Raw genomic sequence first — 27297 nt, 5'->3', positions numbered from 1 at the left:
TAATCCCCCGGAAAGTTCTTTCAATTCCACAGGTAACTTACATTTCTTGATTAGCTCAGGCTCTAAAAACGAATTCTTCTTCAGAATTATTCTGTTTGGGATTGTTTTGCTGTTCTACAATAAATTATGTGTAAACATAATTTGTGTAAATTTACAATACACAATACATACATTTGTGTAAACACAAATGTTTAACTGAAATTATATCCACACAAAACTTACCAAGGTATTCTTATGTGTAGCAACCTTTAATGAAGCTTTGCGGGAAAGACAACATTTACATTACAACAGCCCAATCAATTTTACATTCAATATCAGTCATCCTTGTTCTTTATAGTCTTTGACCATGCCTACATGTTCAGATTGGGCTTCCTGCCAGGTTCCTTAATCCTCCTCTCTTATCCTTTTCCCTACTACCTTTTCTCCTCAACCTTTCACTCCCAGATTGCTTCAGACTCCAAATTCCTCTTGTTCCATTATGCAGACAAACCCGATGAGCTCTCTCCAGCCCACTACTTTTTCTTAGATCCTGGACAAATTTCTGCTACACAAAGACCTTGCTGAAGATTTGAAGTTATTCTTTTTTTTTTTTTTAATTTTTTTTCAACATTTTTTATTTATTTTTGGGACAGAGAGAGACAGAGCATGAACGGGGGACGGGCAGAGAGAGAGGGAGACACAGAATCGGAAACAGGCTCCAGGCTCCGAGCCATCAGCCCAGAGCCTGACGCGGGGCTCGAACTCACGCACCGCAAGATTGTGACCTGGCTGAAGTCGGACGTTTAACCGACTGCGCCACCCAGGCGCCCCTGAAGTTATTCTTTTTAAGGACTTCATTAAATTACCGGCCAAAGATTAAACTCATCCTTGCCCTGCATTCATATGAGGATGGGAAACAGGGACAGGATAGTTAGTAAATGTACATTATCTCAATCAGTTCTCACAGCAATGCTGCACAGTAGGTCTCTCTCCCTCTTTTATAACTGGGAAAACCAAGGCTCAGAGCACTTAAGGAATATACCCATGGTCATGTAGCTGGGAAGGCATGAGCAGAGTCAAGACCACGTAGGTCTGGCTTGGAATCCCTTGCCGTTTTCACTGCACCACACTGCCTTATAAGTTGTGCTAGGCCGTGGGAATCTAAAGGGTTCCAAGGTGATGGCAGAGATCAGAGGAGCCAAATGCAGCTCCTCCCTGGACCCTTCATCTTGGACAACCCCCAGCTGTGCTCCTGGCTGCCATCTTATGCTAAACGTCCAGGACTTCATATATGGTACCCAGACCTGAGCCCAGACTTCCAGATGGGACCTGACAAACACACAGGAAAGCAGGACTCTCCACTTCATTCTTTACCCTGGATTTTTAGTAATGCAACCCGAGGTCCCTTTGGCTCCTTCAACCTACATTTCATTGCTGATTCATCCCAAGTTTTCAGGCAACAGAAATGCCTAAAACAAAAATTTTCCTTTAGCTCTGGAGTTAGTCCTAGGGTGAATCCTTGCTTTACCACTTCCTGTGAGAACTTGGACAATTCAACTCTTTCTTAGGCCCCAGTTTCCTCAACTGTTCTAAAAGAGACAATAATATTATTTATCTTAAAAAGTTGTTGGGAGAATTAAATGAATTAACGCATGCAAGGTGCTAACCCAGTACCTGGAACACTGTGACATTCAATAAATATTAGCTGTAATATTAATGATTATAAATGCCCATCATCTCTCCCACCACCAGACAAATCTGATCTCTGCATTTCTCCATCTCCCTCCATCTCCACGCAAGCCTGTTCACATGCACGTGCATACATTATTGGAAGGCACCCTCTAAAGCAGAAGGGCTGGTCTTAGAAGCCCTGAATTCAGTTTAATCACATGTTAGCTGTGTCTCCAGATGTTCAATCTCTCTCAGCTACAGTCTCTTTCTCTGCAAAATGGAAACCATAATTTTGTACTCACTTAACTCACAGATTCATCATAAAGATTACATAAGACAGAAGCTCCCCATTTTAAGACAGAAATGGAAAGAAGCTCTGCATTTATTGATACCTTATTTCCATTCCCCTCATAAAGTATGTCAGTAGATTTTTTAACTAAATGCAGGATTTTATACTAATCTGTTAAAACGTATAGACTCATTTAGGATTTATCAGATTAACATCCTTCTAAGTGATTTCTCTATGTTCACATTTTTTTTCTCATGTGATACACTTATTGGCTTGTGAGTTTTCAAAATCTACTCATATTAAAATGAAAGCATTGGAACCCTATCCCCATTTGTCACAAATTTTCTTTTATCATTAAGAACAAATCTGCACCAACTGGCTGCATTATATACTGTGCTGGGGGCAATGGCAGAGTCAAAGAAATAGAATTTGGGGTGGGTGCCCTCAAGCCTATTAGTATATTGGGGAAAGACTTTCATACTTAACCTTAAATGCTAATATCTTGAAACAGTTACAAAACCTTTCAAAGAAACCTAGGAAACCTCAAAATATCCTATCATGGAACAACCTTGTAACTTTGATGGTAATTCTCTTTAACAGTATTCCCTCCTGGCTCTGTATGAAATGGAGGAGACGACTGGGGGGGGGGGGGGGGTCATCCAGACTAACCCCTACATCTAACAGGAGAAGGTGCAGTGATCCTGAAGAGAGCAAAGGACTTCATCCAAATCACTCCAGTCGGTGGCAGAACCTGGATGAATTCAGGCAGGCCTTGACTGGTTTGGGTTGTTACAGGACTGTAGGAATCAAAGTAGGAAGAAAGCGGGACAGGCCAAAGAAAGAAGAGGTACATTTTGCACACATCTGGTTCTTATTTCTTCTCCTAGACCGTGTTCCCTCCCCATCAATGGGTGGAATGTGAAGAGAGGTAGGACCCCTGGAGCAGAGATAACAAGGACCCCTGAAAAGCGCCACTGGGGGTTGTGCGGTTAGCACTTAAAACCTCGCCAGACAGCTGAGAGCGTCGGGGCCAGCGTGGTTTGTGAACGCGCGGAAGTCCTTCCCTCCCCCAGCGCCTCGGCGCACGCCCCGCCCGGTGCCCGGCAGTAACCCCGAGACGCCCTGCAGCCTTGGCGATCTTCAATGTAGCCATTTGGGAAGAGAAAAAAATAGAGAATGTGCTCCTTTCCTCTGCAAACCTGGTCGTTAAGACGGGGCCCCTCCCGGGCAGAAGTAAGAACTTGAACTGTGCGCCCACGTGGCTTTCCGTGAGCTTGTGCTCCTTTCGGCAGCCCGGGGCTCCTTTCCTAACCGCCTTTGGTGGAAGAGGATGTGGGGAGACCAGAGCTGAACGGGAGCCAGCTGTGTGTGGGGGGCTGGGGGGAGTGGGAGGTGAAGACAACCGATGGGGGACGGGAGAATCAGAAGTAATGGGGAGTGCGGGACCAGGGGATGTGTGGGCGTGACGGCTGAGGGGTCCATGGTAGCCCCGACGGGCCTGAGATTGTGCCCAGTCCCGCCAGACCCAGAAATTAGGGCACATCCGCAAAGCACACACCCTTTATTTCAGAGGGGAACGGAAACCACTAAAAAATAACCGCTTTGGACGCCCCGCCGGAGCCGGGAGCTAGCTGCGCGCAGGCGCACACGACTCGGCGTCTGCCCTCGAGTTACCCCGCGCGGCTGGCCGGGCGAACTAGGTGAAAGGTAACTAGCAGGCGCTGCTCCGGGCGACAGAAGAGGCGCGCGTGCGCGGCCGTGGGGGGGGGGGGGGGCGGGGTGCGGGCTTGGACAGTCTGCTCTGACACCACCCTCCCCCCCAAGTTTCTCCGAGCCTGCACTTCACGGAGCTGTGGGAGTGGCAGGGAGGGGGCAGTGCAGGAGTCGCTGGGGTGAGGGATATGAGCAGACTTGGGAAATTCTTGTCACTCAGTCCTCCATGGGGAGGTCCCGGGCTGATGCCCGGAGAAAACCACTTACTGAGCGCTATTTGTAGGCCCGACAAGGTGCTGGGCTTGTCACTGCGTTGTTTTAATTTCAAAGGGTGGCAACCCTTTGAAGGAGGCCACATAGCCTCACATTTATGAAAGAGGAAACTGAGGGGCTATGAGTTCAAGTAACTTGCCCAAGGTCATTCAATCTATAAAGGACAGTTTCCACAAATGGTCCCTGATTCGAGGTTTTTTTGCTTGTTTATTGGGGGGGAGGGGTGGGGGGGGAAGGGGTGTTCTTTTTTTTTTTTTTTTTTTTTTTGCCCTAGTGCTAATAACTGACACGTATGGTGCATTTTACAAGGCACCCTCATAGAAATTATTCATTCTAGAATTATTCATTCTATCTTTACCTATTTCTCTTTTGTAGGTGGACAAACTGAGACTCAAGTTGTTCTGAGATCATACAGAGACTAGCCTGTTGAGATTTTATGCCTCATTTTAGAGGAATCAAGAAAGATCAGGTTCCCCCACCTCCTATCCTGATGACCTATGGAGAATATGAGAGCTTCAAGCTCTACGGGATGAGTGGCCCAGGCCATGAGGAAGACAAGATGTTCTCATCATTGGAGTTTTCCTTTGAATGCTAGTTTCCATTACACAAAGTGACCACTCCTTCTAGAAGATATTTGGGTTGTTAGCTCATTGAGGGCAGGGCCAGAATGCACTGACAATGGTTTGTTGAATTTGTTGTTTGTTGGTGAGTTTATAACTAAACGAACACATATTCGACCCCAGACCACCCCAGAGGGAAGCTGCAATTGTGTCTGGCAATGGGTGAAGTGATTACTTTCTTGTGACTTTTTCCAAGTGAGGGCTCTTGCATTCATTCAGTGAACACACCAAGCACCCATCCTGCTGTGCACAGAACTAGAAAACAAGTTGGGAGCTTCCAAGGGCAAGAATGTCTTGCTTCTCCTGAAAACTCCATTCCGAGTCCTACACATCTGGGAGTCTGTCCACCTCCATGTGCATGGAAGCCATAGGGTTTCCTGTGACGCAAGAAGTGTACCACTCAGGGTGGGGCACGGGACTGAATCACACTCCTCCCACCCTCTCGCTTGGTGCCCCAGCTGTGCCTCAGAATCACAAAACAAAGACAGCTCTGCTCCTCTCCTGTGGAGGCCATGGAAACAGGCAACTACCAAAAGGGAAATGCAAGGGAAGCAGAAAAAGCTGCAGAGCAGCCAGTCAGCCCCCCGCCCACCCTCATCTCTTTCCAAGAATCCCTTCTCCCCTTGAGTGTCCAGTCAGAGAATTGGAATGTCACTGCCTGTGCCCCAACACTGCGATGCTGCTCAGGCTGATAAAGACAAAGGCCGCAATTGGACTCTCTTTGCCCGAATGTAACCCTGCCTCACAGCCTCCCTGAGGTGACCAGGGGAGATCACGTGCTGCCCCATACTGTCAAGATGCTTCTGCAAGCTGCCTGCCTTGTGGTGTTGGCAGGAAGAAGGCTGCTTGGGGACTTACACTATCATGCTGGTGAGAGTCCCCTGTGCACTGTGCACTTTGCTACACACTTTTACTTGAATTCCCATTTGATCCTCCCCAGCCCTGTGCAGTAAGTGGTGCGATCCCCATTTTGTAAAGGATAAAGCGGAGGCTTGTGAAGGGGTAAGTGATTTCCCCACATCTCACACCAAGTAAAAGGCATGGCTGAAACTCACCTCTCTCTGCTCTATGCCTTTAGAACCCAGCACCCCAATGGGGCAGGTACTTGGAGCTGGTTGGGAACATTGTCCCTAGATACTCACGTTCTTCCCCAGTTATCCCAGAGATATTTCAGTAAAAATGTAGAAGTGAAATTCCATGCCTTATACACAGTTAAATAATAAGTGACTTAATAGAGGAACAAATGAATGAATGAGTGAAGGTTGAGAAGGAAATGTGATTGAAGTCTCTAGAATTGTACTTGGCACATAGTAGACCCCCAATAAATACTGACTTAATGAATCAGTAAAAGAGGAAGAAGAAATCAAAATATAAGGAATGGAAAAATTTTGGTGTGAGGTGAAGATAGTTTAGGAAAACAATTTCCCAACCTGAAGCTCACAGATAAAGTTTATAGTCCTGTTGGGATTTGAAATGCTCCTTTTTGAATCATCAGTGAAAAGTTTACTGGTCCCAAAAGGTTATCAGTTGATACACAAAAAGTGGATGCAGTTAAGCCATGGTTCGTGATCCCCTTCCTGTTGAATTGTCTCTTATGGTGCTTCTTGGGTGTGATTTGTGCTGCTGGTTTTTATCAACAGGAAAGGCCTTTCATTCCATTCACTAAGTGCTAGTACAGACTCTTTATGAAGCACTACATACGTTACAAAGTACGTAAGATATGGCCCTTGCTCCCAAGTGAGGAAAACATGAGGTTTGGAGTCAAATTATTCTCACGAGGTAATTTTAAAGACAGCAAGAAGATTTAAAAAAAATGTTTATTTAGGGGCGCCTGGTGGCTCAGTTGGTTAAGCGGCCGACTTCGGCTCAGGTCATGATCTTGCAGTCCGTGAGTTCAAACCCCGCATCAGGCTCTGTGCTGACAGCTCAGAGCCTGGAGCCTGTTTCAGATTCTGTGTCTCCCTCTCTCTGACCCACCCCTGTTCATGCTCTGTCTCTCTCTGTCTCAAAAATAAATAAACGTTAAAAAAAATGTTTATTTATATTTGATAGGGGCAGTGGGGGCAAAGAGAGCCAGAAACAGAATCTGAAGCAGACTCCAGGCTCCCAAGCCGTCAGCACAGAGCCCAACGTGGGGCTCGAACTCACTAGCTTCGAGGTCATGACTTGAGCTGAAGTCAGACGCTTAACAACTGAGCCACCCAGGCACCCCAGCAAGGAAATTTAATAATATATATTTAAGAAGGAGGGGTTAATAAGTGGCAAATGCTATTAATTTAATCTTATTCAGAGAGCATATGGGGAGTGTTGTGCCAGGCACCAAACCTAGCCCTCTTTATTTTTTTTTGTTTTGTTTTGTTTTTGCTTTTTTTTTTTTTAATTTTTTTTTCAACGTTTATTTATTTTTGGGACAGAGAGAGACAGAGCATGAACGGGGGACGGGCAGAGAGAGAGGGAGACACAGAATCGGAAACAGGCTCCAGGCTCCGAGCCATCAGCCCAGAGCCTGACGCGGGGTTCGAACTCACGGACCGCGAGATCGTGACCTGGCTGAAGTCGGACGCTTAACCGACTGCGCCACCCAGGCGCCCCAAACCTAGCCCTCTTTAGAGAAGGGGAACCAAAACCTTGAGACCGAGGAAGGATTATGGACTGGAGGCTTCCCAGGCAGCATGGAGCATGGAGGAGCAGAATTTTACTGACCAGGAATAGTGTAGGAAGTAGGTAAGTGCCTCTTGGGCCTTAACCTTGGGCCATATCTCTATTGAGATGTGGATATGTCACTTGAATGTGGTGGCTGCAGGATGAAGGAGCTTCCCAGAGCAGCTGAATCCTATGAGAACTTTGCCGTCTCACTGTGCTTGCTGTGCCATTTCCCTGCTCAGGTCAGCCTGAATTCATGGCAGCCAGCATTTGTTGAGTCTCTGTTGGATGCTAGACCCTAATAATTCAGAGCAGGCCCAATACAAATATAAAATTTGCAAACACAGAATGATCTGAAGGTTTAAGAGGGCAGAAACCTATCCTATGGGGGAATGAGAAATTCCCAAGGAGATACCCTTTGGCTGACATGTGAAGGATGCAGCAGATTTTGCCTAGGATAGGAAAAAAAAAAAAAGGGTTTACACCTTTTGACAAACAAATCAACAAAAACAAGTGGAATTTCATTTTGTCCATACTACATGCTTTCTTTGATTTACCCACAGACTTGAAAGGGAAAGGAAGAAAGCACTAGGAAAAGCATCTTGACCATCTTGGAAGGAAAGTGGGTAGTTCAGGCTTTACGGCCCAGCTTTGACTTGTTTACTAGTTCTGTGGCCTTGGCTAGCCACCTTCCCTCTGTGCTTGTTTCCTTGTCTGTAAAATAAGAATTTTCATACCTAATTCACAGAATTATTGTGGGGACTGGATGAGATGATGAAGGTAAAGTATCCACTACCATACCAAGAACTTGATAAACTGTAGAGAAATGGCAACATCTTTCTCCTTCCCCACCAGACGGGAGATCAGGGCTCAACATGGCTGAATTCACTGATTTGCATTTAGCCACACAACCTGTTTTAAAACTATAGGCCCAAGAAAGACTTCCAAACATCCTCTAAAACTCGGAAATGTCTGCTTTCTCTTTATCCATAGAAAACACTTGAACAAATGTCCATCCCTTGGGAACAGAGCAACTCTGTTAATTAAGCATAACCTTATTCTGTCTGAAGACTGTAATTACCCTTCTATGTAGATGCCCTGCCTTGAGAATTCCTCTGCTCTACTCCTAGGAGTAACCTGTCAGAGCCTGGCCTCTTTAAGGTGGAGATGCAGAAGGGCTGGGATCTCAGAATCTGTCCACAGAGTACAAACTCTGGTCCCCCTGGGAAGTTGTTGTAAATAATTAGTGTAAATCCTGTTTCTTTCCCTAGCCTCATGGCGGTTCCAAGGACAACAATACAGAGGAAGCCAAGTCTCTGAGGAATTTCCTGAATAATCCAAAATGCTCAAGTGTCAAGGAATTTCCCCACACAGCATCCAAGTCCAATGCATTCCGCATTTTGCCCCACTTCACACTTGAACACACTGTCGTGGGCACCCAGAAAATTGTAATTCCCAGGTGTCTTTTTTGTTTTGTTTTGTTTTTTTCCCAGAGTGAAGTCACTGGGGGTAACTGTCAAGGCTATAAAAAAGAAACAAGAAATTTGAATTCCACCTAAACTCATCTCAGTGGCTTAATGTTCCTTTGGGGGAGCCAGCAGCCATTCATTTCAAGAGCTCAGAAGGAGAGCCAGGTGACTGGGGTCCTAACTCTGTTTTCTACCTCTAACTTGATTTGCAGCTTTAGCTAAGTCATGTCCCTTCTCTGAGCCTCAGTGTCCACACCTATAAACTTAGAGGTTTGGATTAGTCAGCCTTTAGATTCTTTTCCAATTATCAATCGCCTCTGGTATGTATTTGGAGCTTTGCTACTTGCCCCCAAAGCAAGGAGAATTTCGAAACTAGAAGCCAGTATTTCAGAAAGCTCAGGAAAAGAAGACCTGTGAAAACACTGACATTTGTGGAAATCCAAGGACAAACACCAATCACAATCCAGTAACATAGTCCAACCAAGGAAACTATGTACTTGAGAACAATGAAAGTATATTTAGTTCTTTGTCAAAAGTTAAAACTAAATTTAACCTTTTTTTTTTTTTGCTAAATTTATTTTATTTATTTTGTTGTGTGTTGAGTATATTTTTTAAAGGAAGCAAGCACCTTTTATTAAAAGATTATACTGTGCCAATTTTTATTAGAGGAAACAATAAATTTGCTTACTTTTCTGCACAGATATGTATATTAGATAAGGAATGAGGACTTTTAGAGTGAATAGCTAGGAAGAACAATGAATTGATTTATGAATTAACCTTTTTTAAGCAAATAAAACTAGGAAATGGTTGAGTCAGTGTAGTGAACACTGTTGGTGCCTTATTGGTACCCGTCTGTGCCAAGCTGCTGTGAATGTTCACTGCTGATGGCTCACAGGAATTGCACTCCACCTAATGGAGCTGACTCTCCTGGGAAGTTCTGTTCCCCTCATTTTTGGCCAAAAACCGGTTGATAAGGGGTTAAAGTATCTGGTACCTCACCTCAGGATGAGACCAACTCTGTATTGGGATTTATGCTTCAGAGCTATACTTCTCCTGACGTGAGTCCTATCTGACTACTTGCCCTTCCCATCCTGCTTCCACCCACACAATGCCCATACTGTAGAATCTCTGGAAGGATATACAAGAAACTGTTAACTCTATTGTTTCTATGAAGAGGAACTACATGTCTGGATTTCTTTTCATTCCACATTTATTATCACAAATACATGAATGTATTATCTAATAAAACCAGTTGATTTTTAAAAGTACCACTTAGTGGGGCGCCTGGGTGGCGCAGTCGGTTAAGCGTCGGACTTCAGCCAGGTCACGATCTCACGGTCCGTGAGTTCGAGCCCCGCGTCAGGCTCTGGGCTGATGGCTCGGAGCCTGGAGCCTGTTTCCGATTCTGTGTCTCCCTCTCTCTCTGTCCCTCCCCCGTTCATGCTCTGTCTCTCTCTGTCCCAAAAATAAGTAAATGTTGAAAAAAATAAATAAATAAAAAAATAAAAGTACCACTTAGTATAGAAACGATATAATACACAGAAAAATAAAAATCACTTGTAATCCCAACTCTAAAATATACCATTTTTTATATTTGGTGTATTTCCTTTCTGTCTTCCTTCTATTTGAAGACATTTTGATTTTGGTTTTTAAAATTTTTAATGTTTATTTATTTTTGAGAGAGATTGAGAGAGGGTGAGGGGGGGAGGGGCAGAGAGAGAGAGAAACAGAATCCGAAGCAGGCTGCAGGCTCTGAGCTGTCAGCACAGGGCCTGACAAGGGGCTCGAACTCACGAACTGTGAGATCATGACCTAAACCAGAGTCGGATGCTCAACCAACTGAGCCACCCAGGAGCCCCAGAAGACATTAAAAAAAAAAAGGGGGGGGGGACCATAGTGTGCATATAGAGAGTTGTATTCTGATTTTTGGAATCAATTTTATAGCCTATTTTCCCCCATCAATAAATTTTATCCTAAAATATATTTTGTAATGGCTGTTTAGTTTCCTACTGCATAAACATACAGTAATTTTTAAATCTGTTTCTTAGTGATGGCCATTGAGATCGTTTCCTTTATTTTGCTGTTGTATAATGCTGCTAGACAGCTGTGAATCTATTGTTCCCTTAAAATCGATTTTCAGGTGTGCACTTACTGGTTAAAGAAAATGGAAATTTCTGAACTTAAAATAATGGAATATTAAATTGTCCTCTTCAAGGTTTGCATCCGTTTACAGTCCTCCCACCAGTGTATAGGAGTACTAATGAGCCCTCACCAGCACTGAATACAAGAACCCTTGGCGTTCTTGGTGTGTCATTCTCAAATTTCCACTCCTCAGAAGCTTCCCAAAAGGTTCCTGACAAGTAGGAAATGGTAATTGGTTTGCGACAGGACTGGGAAACTGCCAGGACCGGCTGAGAAGGTCACTTAGCACTCAGGAAGTCTAGCTAAGGGTGCAGAGTCTGCAGTCAGTGTAGGAGCTCTGCAGCAGTCCGTCCTGGCTCCGTCCTGCAGTGTGGCCACTTCCAGTCATTGTTCCATCAATCAGAACGTTACTGGTCAGCAAAGGTCACTGGTACCCATCATCATCATCCCTGAATTTTTGCAAATTTGGGTAAGCTCTTGGTTTACTTTGTTTCAATAGTGATGTCATAATATAATTTCAAGGTTATTATCTGTGGCAGAATTTATTTTAAACCCACCATCAGTCACTCTACTCTAATATGCATAGACTTTATTAGGGGTCTTACAGGGTTACTTCAATTTCTCAGTTATTCTTTAATACATTCCGCAGAGGAGGCTAGATGCTACACTGATATTGACAATTAGGTATCTCCAAATTCTGGAGCTATTCCCCACAGATGTCAAGGGGCTTCTATTATTTCAAATGACAGGGAATTTAAATATTTTATTGCGCTCAGGGGTGCCTGGGTGGCTCAGTCTGTTAAGTGTCTGACTTTGGCTCAGGTCATGATCTCGTGGTTTGTGAGTTAGAGCCCCGCATCGGACTCTGTGCTGACAGCTGGGAGCCTGGAGCCTGCTTTGGATTCTGTGTCTTCCTTGCTGCCCTTTCCCTGCTCGTGCTCTGTTTCTCTTTCTGTCTCAAAAATAAACAAACAAACAAACAAACATAAATAAATAAATAAATAAATAAATAAATAAATAAATAAATATTTGATTGCATTCAGTGTGCACAGAACCCAGAACAGTAAGTGCTTCTAATGTCCTGACCCTACATCTGTTTCACACCATGTGATCTGGGTGCATTTGTGACCTTTATGAACAGGCTTCTAATTAGGCTGATAAACAATCCCACAGTCTGGAAGTTCTAGGTTCCAGTGCAGGTTCTGGCCCTGAGTAGCTGGGAGTCCTCAGGGAACTCACTTCTCTGGGTTTCAAGTTCCTCATCTTTAAAGGATAAGTTTATTCTCAAATAGCAATTCACAAGCTAAAATATTTCTAATATTTTATTAGAACCCTAATATTATATAGATTGAGGTTTGACAGGATAACAAAGGGGACCCTTTTCTTTGTTTGGGCTGTGATGATGCAGGAATCCTCACAACTCTATGAGGTATGTACTACTGTTATCATGATTTCACAGATAAGGAAACTGAGGCACAGAGAGTTAAGCAATTTGCACAGCTATTTAGTGGTGAAACGAAGATCAAGACCAGGTAATCTGATTCCAGTATCAATAACCACACTGCTTATTGCTAATTCTAATTACCTCATACTAATTGGAAGCTCTGATTGACAGCAGTGTGTCTTTAATGAAAAAGAGAAAATTAAATATTATTAACTAATAATTAAATACATTTAGGTATGCAAAAATTTTTCAGAACCTCAAGTATTCAGACAAAAAGCACATTCAAATGTTTGAAAAGAATGAAAATGTTTGCCCGGCATTGAATTAGATGATACCTAAGTTCCTTTCTGGTTCTAATGTCTGTGAGACTGAGGAGGAAATATGGACATTAAAGAAAAACAACTCCATAAAACATCACTCAGACTGGAGCATTTATATCCTAAGAAGAATCAAAACACTATTTCTTTGTTAAATGGTGCAAACAAGTTTAATTTTAAAAACCGGTTATCAAATGAGAGTCAGTGGACTTGACTATTAAGAAACCTTAAAGTCAAAAGCAAAAGGGTCTTAGAAATGCAATTTCATGGTTGATTTTTTAACACTTTAGTATTATGCTGGAGAATAATCACATACGGTTCTTACATTGTGCTTATCAAAACATCTGAACTGCTTTATAAACACTCTTTTCATTCCCCATAGCAATTCTACAAGTTTCGTGACCAGGATAAATAGTCAACTTAGATTACTTAATAGCAAGAAAGGGAAAAAAAGAGCCAAGACAGGGTCTGTCTCCTACCTGCCTATCAGCCATTTCTAGACTAGAGCTGGCACATGACAGAAGCTCAGTAAACATTTGTTCAATGGCTGAAAAATTCAGTAAGGGGCTACTGGATCCTGAGTAAATCTCCATTCAGCTGCCACCTATATGCATAAGGAAAGTTTAATACAATATAACGCCAGCCAATGCAATTAATCTTAAATAGCCATATGTAGTGCAGTGTAATTGCTAAGGTCAACAACTTTTTAAAAACTCTGTGACCATAGAAGCTATAATCCAATCATTACATTCCAAGTTTACTTTATCTTCTCCTCAGTTCTAATCCTTGCCTTGCTCAGAGTTTGCCTTACATTTTGCACATGTATAATGATTCGGCTTCTTATCCTGACATTCTTGGTAAAATAGAGAGGCCTTTGAAGTCAAGTTGTGAACTAATGTTTTTTATTCAGAGGTAGGGGAATGACTTCTGGTAACCCCTGACCGATTTTAACATTGGGAGCAGCCCCACCCTCCAATTCATTGTGCAATGGGGAAGTGGTTTGCTGAGCAGGCCTATACAAAAAAGGCAAAAACTGAATTGTACATTAAGCGTGTGAGTCATATCCCTTGATCCTTGCTCAAGAAGAATTGTATCTTAAACAAATGATGGAATGCATGGGCCAGACACTATTGCGGTTTCAGAGGTGAATAAGATGCAGTTCCAGCAATCATATGACTGGGGTGCTTCACGAGAGGGCTGGAGGGTAAATCAAACAGAAAAAAAAATGCTCACAAATAACTATGATTCAAGGCAAAATATGATCAGAGCTCTCAATTCCCACCAGAGAGAAAAATTATTTCTAGTTAGAGGATCAAAAGGTTTCATAAGAGAAATGTCATTAGAACTGGAATTCTCCGCATTGTATAAGTAAGTATCTTTTGAGCTCTGCTGTTCCCCCAGACTCTGTGCCTGGTACTGGAGACTCAGACACAAAACCAGCACATTTGTGCTCATGGAAGAGCTCTCAATCTAGCCATGGAAGACAAACTTACAAAAAGAAAAGTCTCAACCCACCCTCGCAAAAGCTCTTTCAGGAAAAAGAAAAGCCATTAGAACAGAGGACTAAGCAACTAGTTCTGCCTGGTCACTGCGTCACGGAAAAAAGGGTAAATAAGAGAGAACCGATGCATGACCCACACAGTGAAGCAGGTGCTTTGCCTGAGGCCTTGTACACACCCCTGTCTTTGATTCTCATAATAACCCCTGAGGCGCTTACTATTTCCCCACTTTATGGATGGACAAACTACAGCTAGAGTTTCAATAAGTTGAAAGTTGCCTAAAGTGATAAAACTAGTTAGTAAAGAAGTAATGAGAATCAAACTCTGTGCTCTGTTAGCTGTCTCCAGCTGCCTGAAAGAAAAGGTAAGAAAGCTAGAAATACAAAGGAATTTGTTTTAATGGCTTAATCACAAGCCAGGAAGCAGGACAGCCAAGCTCTTCTTGGGAAAATAACACAGGACAGCTTTTCCAGAGTGTAGGCTGCCTAGTAATTCAGCACATAGCTGTATCAGAATATATAAACCCTTCCTTGAGACTGAATGTTTGATTGTTTCCAACATTGAGCCATTAAAAAGAGCTAACAGCACCAACAGAAAAGGGGGCAGGAAGTGATGGGGAAGACAGAGGTAGCTATTTAGATGTAGTGATAAATATGACCTCCCTTTGAGGACATAAATGGGCATTTAAAGTCATTAAGTTTTATTATTCCTAGTGCAGTAGGAAGCCAGAACATTTTGAAGATGTAAATAAGAAATTTTATTATTTTGCATGTTGCTGTCCAGTCTTCCCAATACTATTTGTTGAAGAGACTGTCTTTTTCCCACTGGATATTCATTCCTGCTCTGTCGAAGATAAATTGACCATATAGTTATGGGTTCATTTTTGGGTTTTCAATTGTGTTCCATTGATCTATCTGTCTATTCTTGTGCCAGTACCACACTGTTTTGATCACTACAGCTTTGTAATATAATTTGGAGTCTGGAATTGTGATGCCTCCAGCTTTGCTTTTCTTTTTCAAGGTTGCTTTGGCTATTTGGGGTCTTTTGCGGTTCCATATAAATTTTAGAATTGTTTTGTCTAGCTCTGTGAAAAATGCTGTTGGTATTGTGATAAGGATTGAATTGCATGTGTAGATTGCTTTGGGTAGTATAAACATTTTAACAATATTTGTTCTTCTGATCCATGAGCATGGAATATCTTTCCATTTCTTCGTGTCATCTTCAATTTCTTTCATCAGTATTTTATAGTTTTCGAAGTACAGGTCTTTCACCTCTTTGGTTAGGCTTATTCCCAAGTATCTTATGGTCTTTGGTGCAATTGTAAATGGGACTGATTCCTTGATTTCTCTTTCTGCTGCTTCATTATTGGTGTATAGAAATGCAACAATTTATGTACATTGATTTTGTATCCTGCAACTTTACTGAACTCATGTAACAGTTCTAGCAACTTTTTGGTGGAGTCTTTGGGTTTTCTATATAGAGTATCGTGTCATCTACAAATAGTGAAAGTTTGGCTTCCTCCTGGCCAATGTGGATGCCTTTTATTTCTTTTTGTCGTCTGATTCCTGTGGCTAGGACTTCTAGCACTATGTTGAATAAAAGTGGTGAGAGTGGGGGTGCCTGGGTGGCTCAGTCAGTTAAGCATCTGACTTCGGCTTAGGTCATGATTTCACAGTTCGTGAGTTCAAGCCTCGTGTTGGGCTCTGTGCTGATAGCTCGAAGCCTAAAGTCTGCTTCAGAGTCTGTGTCTCCCTCTCTCTCTCTGCCCCTCCCCTGCTCACACTCTGTCTCTCTCTCAAGAATAAATAAACACTAAGAAAAATAAATAAAAAATAAATAAAAGTGGTAAGAGTGGACATCCCTGTCTTGTTCCTGACCTTCGAGGAAAAGCTCTCAGTTTTTCCCTATTGACAATGATATTACCTGTGGGTTTTTCATATAAGGCCTTTGTTATGTTGAGGTATATGCCCTCTAACCCTACTTTGTTGAGGGTTTTTATCATGAAGGGATGTTGTACTTTGTCAAATGCTTTTTCTGCATCTATTGAAAGGACTGTATGGTTCTTAACCTTTTTTTTATTAATGTGGTGTATCACATTGATTGATTTGCAACATGCAAAAGAATGAAACTGGACCACTTTCTTACACCATAAACAAAAATAAATGTGGTATATCACATTGATTGATTTGCAACATGCAAAAGAATGAAACTGGACCACTTTCTTACACCACAAACAAAAATAAATGCGAAATGGATTTTGCACTGGGTGTTATATGGAAGTGTTGAATCACTATATTGTACACCTGAAACTAATATTACACTGTATATTAACTAACTGGGAGTTAAATAAAAACTTGAAATAAACAAAATTTAGACATGACATCCTATCGCTTTGGCTGTATTCTGTTGGTCAGAAACCAGTTACTAACCATGTAGTAGTTACAAAGTGATATGTAAACCATGGATGGGTATTACTAAAAATATTATTTTTAAATTTATAATAACCCTTAAAACTTAAGTGGGGGAATAACCACTGATAATATTTTGTTTTATCTCCTTCCAATTTTTTTCCAATGTATATAAATAATGTAAATAAATATATTTTAATGTTCTACTCTTTCAAACTTATGATCATACTATATAAGGATTATACCATATTTTTATAACTTTTTATTTTAATATAATTTCAAATGTTTCCTACAGAAAAGTTGCAAGAATAGTAAAAAACTTTCATAGACCCTTTACCCAGATTCACAAATACATTTTTACCTCATCTTTTTACCAATCTATCTTTATATGTGTATTCATATTTATACATATTATTTGGTATAAACCATTCGAGAGAGGAAGTCAAAGACATCAATATGTATTTCCTAAGAATAAGGACATGGAATTTTTTTTTTTTTTTTAAGTAGGCTCCATGCCCAGCATGGGGCTTGAACTCACAACCCTGAGATTAAGAGTTGCATGCTCTACTGACTGAGACAGCTAGGCGGCCCCATTGATTCTTTTACATAATCAGAGTACAACTATCAAAATCAGGAAATTTAACATTGGTACAATTCATGGTACACAATCTATTTTCAAATCTCACTAGTTATCCCACAAACATCCTTTATAAATTGTTTTTTCTTGGTCTAAGAGCAAATCTTAGGTGCATTTAATTCTCACAACTTTTAATATCTTTTAATTTAGAATAGTTCCTCACCTTTTTTGTGAGTTTCTTGACCTTGATATTTTTGAAGGGTACAAACAGTTATTTTGTACAATGTCCTTTGACTTCGATTTGTCTGATCAGATTTTTTGCAGTTTTGGCAGGAATACCACCAAACTAGTGCTGTATCCTTCTCAGTGCATCTCACCAGGTGACAAATGATACTAGTTTGTTAACTAGTTTGTTAACTGTGATCACTTTGATAAAGTGGAGCCTACTAGTTTTCTCCACTCTAATGTTACTATTTTTCTCTTTATAATTAATAAGTAATTTATGAGGAGGTACTTTGAATATGTAAATATTCCATTCTTCATTAAACCTTCACCCACTGGTTTCAGTATCCATTAATGATTTTCTACCCCCATCATTCCTTCTGTATGTTAGTTGGCATTCTACTGAAAGGAGAACTCTTCCCCTTTCTTATTTTTTATGTATTTACTTATTTATTGATTGATATAAGTATGGGCTCATAGATTTTAATTTTATAATTAATGGGTTATAATCCATTACTATCACTATTTATTTTGATGCATACATTATCCCATATTTGGCCAGTGGGAGCTCTTCAAGTTGGCTTCTGTGTCCTTTTGATACATTCTTGTTGTTCTTTAAGAAATACCTTACTTTTTTTTTTTTTGAGCAGCAGGCAAAAGTTCATTAGAATATAACCTTAGAAAAGAAGAATAGTAGGAAAGTTCCCTTTGTTCCTTACTTTGTTTCACAAAGATGATCTGGGGGGCGCCTGGGTGGCTCAGTCGGTTAAGCGTCCAACTTCGGCTCAAGTCATGATCCAACTTCGGCTCAGGTCATGATCTCACGGTCTGTGAGTTCGAGCCCCGCGTCAGGCTCTGTGCTGACAGCTCAGAGCCTGGAGCCTGCTTCAGATTCTGTGTCTCCCTCTCTCTCTGACCCTCCCCTGTTCATGCTCTGTCTCTCTCTGTCTCAAAAATAAATCAACATTAAAAAAAATTTTTTTAAAAACAAAAAAACAAAGATGATCTGGATTCATTTTGTGCTTCTCTGACACAGTCCTGGAATTAGCTATTTCTCTAAGGATCCTTAGTTCCTTTTATTGGAAAGTGGTATTTACTTCTTTTAATGTTTTTTAATGCTTATTTATTTTTGAGAGAAAGACAGTGTGATTGGGGGTGGGGGTCAGAGACAGAGGGAGACACAGAATCTGAAACAGGCTCCAGGCTCCAAGCTGTCAGCACAGAGGCCAATGCTGGGCTTGAACTTGGGAACCTCAAGGTCATGACCTGAACCTAAGTCAGATGCTTAACCAACTGAGCCACCCAGGTGCCCCGTGAAAAGTGGTATTTAGAAACCAATTTCTGGGTGATAGGTGCACTCATTGTTACTACTTAGTCATTCCTTCTAGGCCCTCTCAGCAGACAAAGCTAAGAAATATCTATATCTATTTATAATTATTTACATATCCATATCATTAAAATTTTATATATCCTTCTACTTATACATAATATATGTTAAGCATATATATTTAAAAACCATGAATTCAAATTAATACCTCCAGTACCAATCCAACACTTCAGAGAATACTCTCACCTTCCACCTATTCACATCTGTAACTTTTCTTCAACAGTGAAAAAACTGGCTTCCATTATTGTCTATATATATACTCACTTGCTTAAGCTAAAATATTCAGGAAGTAGTTTCAGAATTGCCAACTCAGACCACTACAAAAAGTAAATTTATCGACTACAGTTCAATATGTGTTTATAGTTCTGGGTTTGTTTTTGTTTTTGTTTTTGTTTTTGTTTTTCGAGATCTCAGTGCATGACACAGACAGTGAAATGTGTAAATCCTACATGTACAATGTGATGAGTCCTAACAACTCCTGTACCTATTTTCAACACAAAATGAACAATTTCTCCTGTCATTAGAGGGTTTTTCAAAAGCATGAATGTTTTTAAGCTGGTGATTATTTTATAGTATGGATGTATGATAATTGATTTTGCTATTCCTCATAATTAGATCATTAGTTCTTCACTTCATTGAAGAATAGAAACATTCTTCAGTGTTTTCTATTAAAAGCAGTGCTGCGATGAATACCCTATTAACACTGTTAAAAGGAGAATGTGATATCACTGGGTAAGTTATAGTTCTGCTGCCTTTCCTATACTGAAAAAGACATTCGGTTGAATGAATTAATCAAAATTTCAAGATTAAAAGATACTCCAACTGTTATTCCTACAACTAAATTTGTTCTGGCCCAGTGTATTCATTTTTTTGTACCATTATGTCAAATAACTACAAATGAGGTGACCTGCAACACTAGTAATTTATTTTCTCATAGTTCAGGAAGTCAGAAGTCCAAAATCAAGATGTTGGCAAAGCTGGTTCCTTCTGGAGGTTCTGAGAGAGAAACCACCCCCATGCTTGGCTCCCTAGTACCGAGAGCTGTTGGCAAACCTTGGCAACCTTGCCTTACAGGTGCATCACTCCAATCTCTGACTCCATTGTCACATAGCTTTTTTCTCTGTGGGTGTTCACCAAGTATTTGGATTTGGGGCCAATCAAAATCCTGTAGGACCTTATCTTAATTTAATTAATCACATCTTTAAAGATCCTATTTCCAAACAAAGTCACATTCAAAGGTTCCAGGTGGACATGAATTCTAGGGGAACATTATTCAACCCATGCCCAATATGGCTAGTCCCCTTTGCAACTTCATAATCCCTTGTCTGAACTATTGGGATTAAATGATTTTATGTTTATTTGGTGTTTTTTTGAGAGACAAACAGAGACAGAATGTGAGTGGGGGAGGGGCAGAGAGAGAGGGAAACACAGAATCTAAAGCAGGCTCCAGGCTCTCAGCAGTCAGCACAGAGCCCGACATGGGCTTCGAACTCACGACCCGTGAGATCATGACCTGAGCCAAAGTCGGTCACTTAACTGACTGAGCCACCCAGGTGCCCTGGGATTAAATGATTTTAGATTTAGATTTTAGAAAGGTAATTTAGGGTATATACTATATATTACAAAACCACCCCACCCAGTGAGTCCTGAAGCAGCACCCTAGAATCAAACATATTACTATTTCTGCAGTGAAGTATATGCATATTCATACCAAACAAGAGAAATAAAGACAATAGTTAGTTTCACATCATTTCATGTCTATCCTTGCTTCCAAATAAAAATGATTTTGTTTTTAATTTTCAGAGTTTTGGGGATTCCAGAATTGCAGATTCTGAGGGCCTAAATTTGAGCCCATTTTCAGGTGGCAAAATTAAAAGTCCAAATCAAAAAGCTATCTATTGTAATGGTATAAAGTAAAAGGTCCAAGTACATCAACCTATGAGTACAACTGTGGTCACATTATATCATTCATACTTAATATTTACCAGCTCCAAAGCCATTTCTACTCAAGTAGGATTTCCAATACATTAGAAAGCTCTTCACTCCTCAGATACTTCTGGAAACTCCCAGGGCAGACATAGAGTGCCCACAGTACCATCCTAGGCACTTGTTAGTATGGCAACTGAGACAGGAATTTTCAGCTGGGAATGAGCATGCAGAAGCCCTCCTCTAGGTGACTTCCTGCTGTCCTAATCTGCAACTACTCTTTGTTCCTGGAGCAAGAGCCCATTCCCAACACCATCATCCCCCCTGTTTCCTCACTGCCATGCTTGGCAACAGATTGCAACCAACAACACTTCTGTGAAATGAGAAGGAAAATGTGACCCCTTCCTGTAATCAGCTCAGTTAGAGGTTAGCCCACACATGACTTCTAAAGTATTACAGAGTTTGCTAAAAGAACTCTTCCAGTTTGTCCTCACAATCCCTTTTCTCTACAAGTTGTACTCATGGTTCAGGATAAATTGTTTAGTGTATTCTTTTCCTGTTGTTGTCACAACAACAACGAACCAAAAACTTAGTGGCTTAAAACAACACAAACATATTATCCTCCGGTTCTAGAGGTCAGAGTTTAAGATGGATCTTATGAGCTAAAACCAAGGTGTCCACAGGGCTGTGTTCCTTTCTAGATGCTCTAGAGGAGAGTATTTCTTTGCCTTTTCCACCTTCTAGATGCTCCCTTCATTCCTTGGCTCATGGCTCCTTCTTCCATTTTCAAAGCACATCACTCCAAGCTCTGCTTCCATTGTCCCATCTCCTGTCTCTAACATTGACCTTCGTGCCTCCCTCTTGTAAGAACTCTTGTGATTTCATGTCCCCCTCCCCCAGCCCATTAACCTTCCCATGTTGGTATCCTTAACTTAGTTGCATTGGCAAAGTCTCTTTTGCCATGCAGGGTAATTATATTTGCAGGTGCTGAGGATTGATATGTGAACATCTTTGGAGGGACATTGTTCTGACTACCACATGCTGTACTTAGAACCATCTTTCATGCCCCACACTAGCCTACTTTGCCTCCGTAGACCCTCCCTCACAGTCTACCACGCACCCTGAAACCATCCCTTCAGTTAGTCTACCTCTCTACTCCTGACCATCTCCAATTTATCAGAAATACGTAGCTAAACATAGGAAGGAAAACAACATAATTTCCCAGCCAAATCTTCCCAAATTTTGTTCAGATCTTTTTCAAGTTTCCTTTGATTCAGATGATGTTTTGAGATTTGATGGAGTGGATGAGGACCCTTGGCTCTCTGAAACAACAACACACACAAAAAAACCACTTTTATTTTGTCAAACACTTCCTAATTTACAACTGACCCTCACAAAAATCTAGTTAAATATATAGAGCAAGATTTTTCTTCCCATTTTTATAGTTAAGGAAACTGAGGCTCTGAAATATTAAGTTCTTTGATAAAGGTTACATTGCAGGATAAATATAGATCAAGAAGCTATCCTCTCCATCAAATCATAATGAAGCCAAAGGAAAAAAGAAAACCATACCCTAAAGGTCAAATTATGGAAATATAAAATATAATATTCACATAAGTGTGCTTATATTTTATGGTACATGTAACACAGTCAGGATAGCTTTAAGACAATGGAAAAATTGGATAAGTGTGACCTCTCAGGGGCCTCTTGCTTCCCCTAATTTGTTCTTCCTCTTCTAGACCCTCAACCTTTTTCTAGCCCTAGTACTTCTCCTTCATCCTTTTTTTTAAGTTTATTTATTTATTTTGAGAGAGAGAGAGAGAGAGAGAGAGAGAGAGCGAGCGCATGAACAGGGGAAGGGCAGAGAAAGAGAGAGAGAGAATCTTGCACCGTTAGTGCAGAGCCTGTTGCGGGGCTCAAACTCATGAACTGTGAGATCATGAACTGAGCTGAAACCAAGAGCTAGATGTTTACCTGACTGAGCCACCCAGGTGCTCAGGACCTCTCCCTCATCTTGACCTTGATTACTAAGAATCCTCCTAGAAAAGCACTGTCCAATAGCAATATTATACAAGCCACATATACAATTTTAATTTTTCTTGTCCCACAATTTAAAAAGTGAAAATAGACAAGTAAAATTAATTTTAGTAATGTATTTTAACCCAACATGTTCAAAGTATTATCAGTTCAACATATGATCAATATTAAAAATTGATGAAATATTTCCATTTTCTTTTAATTCTAAGTTCTCATTAAAAATCCAATGTATATTTTATATTTACAGCACATAATTTGAGCTAGCTGCATTTCAAATGCTCAACAGCCACATGTGGCTAATGGCTACCATATTAGATATTGTAGTTCTAGGACCCAAAGTACTCCAGTTGTACCTCTTTTCTCTGTTTCAATCTGACTTTTACTCTCCTATTTCCAGTTACAACTCTAGTTGCCTTTTATCCAGTTATGGAATGAATAAGTTGTGGGGATAAAAGACACAACATAGAGAATATAGTCAATGATGTTGTAATAGTGTTATATGGTGACAGATGGTAGCTACACTTGGGATGAGCATAGCATAAGGTATAGAGAAGTTGAATCACTATTTTGTACACCTGAAACTAATGTTAACACTGTGTCAAATATACTCAAATAAAACGAAATTTTTTAAAAAATAAATTTTTTTTAACTCGAGTTGCCTTTTGTCTAAGACATCTATTAGTGACTCTAACAAAAGTTAATGCACTAAGTGTGTATTTATAATCTTCTTTTTGGATAAAGGAACTGTGTTCTTTTCCACTTAGTTTCTCCACCTTTCTTGGCTAAGCCAGATCCTTTGTTTCAAGAAACAGAACCTGTAGAATGGGTAGAGATATATGACTAAGAAGCAGAGAAAGAACTTAATATCAAGGTGAACTATTTAAGAGCTGGGATATAATGTGAAGAAGGGATCTAAAAGAAAATAGACATTGAGGACATTAGACTAAGTGAAATAACTCAGTCACAGAAGGCCAAATACTGCATGATTCCACTAATGTGAAATATCTAAAATAGATTCATAGATGAAAAGAGTAGAATGGTGACTTCCAGGGGCAAATGGGGTAGTTGCTGTTCAATGTATAGATAGCTTGAGTTATACAAGATGAAAAAGTTCTAGAGATATTCTGTATGACATTATGTTTATAGTTAACAATAATGTACTGCATGCTTAAAAATTTTTAAGAGAGCAGATCTCATGTGTGTGAATGGTTGTTTGTTTTTATCACAACTAGGAGGAGGAGAAGAAAATGGAGCCAGGGATAAAGAAGCAATATGGGAGGTTGGCCTATGAAAAAACTCCAGAGCAGATTCCGGGTATAGCCTAATTGGGGCTCAAGGAAGTTTCTGAGAAGTGCAGTTCACAGCTAGGAACTGGATCCTCTTCAATATTCTATAACAGACTTGGGTAAAAAATAGAATTCATGGGGCGCCTGGGTGGCTCAGTCAGTTAAGCGTCCGACTCGTGATTTAGGGCTCACGTCATGATCTCATGGTTCATAAAATCAAGCCCCGTGTCAGGGTCTGTACTGACAGCATGGAGCCTGCTTGGGATTTTCTGTCTGCCTCTCTCTCTCCCCCTCTGCCACTTGTGTGCGCTTTCTCTCTCTCTCTCTCTCTCTCAATAAATAAATAAACATTTAAAAAATGGAATTCATTTTTAACGTTTTTTTTTTTTTTAATTTATTTTTGAGACAGGGAGAGACAGATCATGAACAGGGGAGGGTCAGAGAGAGGGAGACACAGAATCCGAAACAGGCTCCAGGCTCTGAGCTGTCAGCACAGAGCCCGACGCGGGGCTCGAACTCACGGACCGCGAGATCATGACCTGAGCCGAAGTCGGCCGCTTAACCGACTGAGCCACCCAGGCGCCCCTGGAATTCATTTTTAATAGCTTTTAGAGGAACTCTTGTTTCTTCTTCAATTGTGACAGAATGAGCTGCGTGGACTTCAGGGATTTATTAGGGTTACATATGTTATGCCCTATTCTAGAATTACCATGGTATAATGAGGGGGCGGGGGGTGGGGAATACAGGCTCTAAGTCAAATTATATAGGCTGTAAAAGCCTCTGCCTCTTACTAGCTCTGTGACCTTGAGTGAGTATTTGGCCTCTGTTTCTTCAACTGAAAGCTGGAAGAATCAAAATATCTACTACAAAAGGCTGTTAGGAGTACTTAATATGAATGAGATTATATACATGAAAGCACCCATCTAGCTATTCAATAATTATAATTCCCTTTAGAATAAACTCACACCAGGGAACCTGTTAGGGTTGCAAGAATCCAAATTTCAGAGATCATTTTAAAGCTTAAGGAAAAGGACTATATTAACTGTTTCCCAAAAATAGGAGCAAGCAACAGCTCAAGTGCCCTAAATTTTGCAATCTTACCTTCAATCCCCTAAAGCTTTTTAAATTTTCACCTTTGTGCAAATTAAAATTACAATGACTTACTAGCTTTTCACCCATTGGATTGGCAAAGATTGAAAGACTAATAACACATTGTAGCCAAGAGTGTGGAGAAACATACACCTTCGCACATTGCTGTAGGCAAAACAAAACAGCACAACCTTTGGGTAGGGTAATTTGCTAAGGTCTATTGAAATTTTCAAGGTACATATCTTTTTTATTGACAAGTTTATTTCTAGGATCTTAACATATAGATATACCCCCACATGTTTAAATGATATATGCATAAAGATTTATTACAGCATTGTTTGTAATACCAAAAGCTTATAAACAACAAGCTTGTCAGTCAAACTGAAACTGGGCAAATAATATATGACACATCCAGACAATGGATTCTATGCCATGTTTAACAAGAATGAGGAAGTTTTGTGTGTATCAAGGTAGAAAGGTCTCCAAGATATTGTTTAAAAAAAATCATCAAAGTGCATGGATGAATACTAAGTTACCAGTTATGGAGGTGGGGGTAGGGAAATACACATGTATGTGTTTCAAACTGCACAATCTCTGAAGGCACTCACCGGAAATATGTTAACTCACCGGTATCTCTGGAGAGAAACACTCAGCAGATGGCAAACCAGAGCAGGGTGTAGGACTTTTCATTCACTGTAGCTTTTGAATTTTCACCCTGTGCACGATTTACCTATTCCAAAACAAAAGGGATAATATTTTTTTTTTTAAAAGAAAACACAGTGTGGAATAACACATAATTTGGAGTAAAAGAACTGGGTTAAAGCTGATATTTAGTGCCAGGATGATCTCAAACAAGTGATTTCCCCTCTCCAAGTGTTTGTTTCTTTGGGGAAATATAGGGATAATATAACACTGTTGGGAGGACACCTGAGACACTGGAGATGATAATGCTTATAAGTAACAAAATGTTTTCATGTCTGTCTACCTGTAAGGCATGGGAAAACCCAGCTGTCTCCAGATCAGGGTATTACTCAGACTGCAACTGAGCCTCACACTTTGGGTTGATGTCACAAAGGTTCTTAGAAGTTTAAGAACAAAACACAGGGTATTGTAGGGTTCCAAACCTTGCTACATACTGAAATCAAATGAGCTTTGTGAGAAGTTCTGTCTCCCACCCCCCAGATTCATGGGTCTATAGTACAGCCACTCCTTTAGATGATATGAACATGCACCAAGGTCTCAGAACCACTCATACTTCAATTCACCTAAACCTGATTCTGTCTAGAACCCTTAACAGCCAGGTAATTTTATTAAATATCATGGATCAACCTCCACTGTAGATTTTTGGTTAATAATCAGATATTTAAAAGTCAGGCTCTAAAACTAAATTACTTAAGGAGACTATGCCATTGACTCATTAATTCATTTATTTAATACTTAATATCCAAATATTTGGCAAACACAATTTTCCAACTACCTGTGTCCATATTTTCAAGGAATTATATGCAAAAGTAATTTACTTCAAGAAATAAAATAATATTGACATGTGGTACATGAAAAGTTGCTGAACACATCACTAATCATCAAGGAAATGTACATCAAAACCGCCATGAAATATACTTCATACCTGTTAGAATAGCAATTATCTAAATGACAAGAAATAACAAAGTGCTATCAAGGATGTAGAGAGAGGCACCTGGGTGGTTGAGCCAGTTAAGCATTCCACTCTTGATTGTGGCTCACGTCACGATGTCACGGTTTGTAGGATGGAAATCTGCATCAGGCTCTGTGATCACAGCACAGAGCCTGCTTGGGTTTCTCCCTCTCTCTATCTCTCTCTCTCTCTCAAAATAAACAAACATTTTTTTATAAAAGGATGTAGAAGGGCACCTAGGTGGCTCAGTCAGTTAAATGTCTGCCTTTGGCCCAGGTCACGATCTCACAGTTTGTGGCTGGAGCACTGCGTGGGCTCTGTGCTGACAGCTCAGAGCCTGGATGGAGCCTGCTTCAGATTCTGAGTCTCCCTCTCTCTCTGCCCCTCCCCTGCTCACATTATCTCTCTCTCTCTCTCTCTCTCTCTCTCTCTCTCTCTCTCTCAAAAATAAGTAAACATTAAAAATGTTTTTATAATTTTTTGAAATAAAAAAATTAAAAAGGATGTAGAGAAAAGGGAACCCCTATGCACTGTTGGTGGAAATGTAAATTGATGCAACCACTATGGAAAACAGTATGGAGGTTCCTCAAAAAATTAAAAATAGAACTATCATATGATCCAGAAATTCCACTTCTGGCTATTTATCTGAAGA

The 27297-nt window shown here is 40.5% G+C and overlaps 1 protein-coding gene across 1 annotated transcript in view; it reads right to left on the bottom strand.

Annotated features, from left to right (window-relative positions):
- Positions 1-27297, bottom strand: part of ABCA1 (ATP binding cassette subfamily A member 1) — a 320418-nt gene that overhangs the window by 181750 nt on the left and 111371 nt on the right. The window contains exon 3 of the mRNA XM_053204848.1: positions 25619-25721. The gene's annotated coding sequence lies outside the window, so the exon portion shown is untranslated. The remainder of the gene's footprint in view (positions 1-25618; positions 25722-27297) is intronic.

Source organism: Acinonyx jubatus, chromosome D4 (assembly GCF_027475565.1).
Source record: "Acinonyx jubatus isolate Ajub_Pintada_27869175 chromosome D4, VMU_Ajub_asm_v1.0, whole genome shotgun sequence".
Taxonomy (NCBI): Eukaryota; Metazoa; Chordata; class Mammalia; order Carnivora; family Felidae; genus Acinonyx; species Acinonyx jubatus.
The sequence above is the reverse complement of the archived record's forward strand: the minus strand, read 5'-3'. Positions and strand labels throughout refer to the sequence as shown.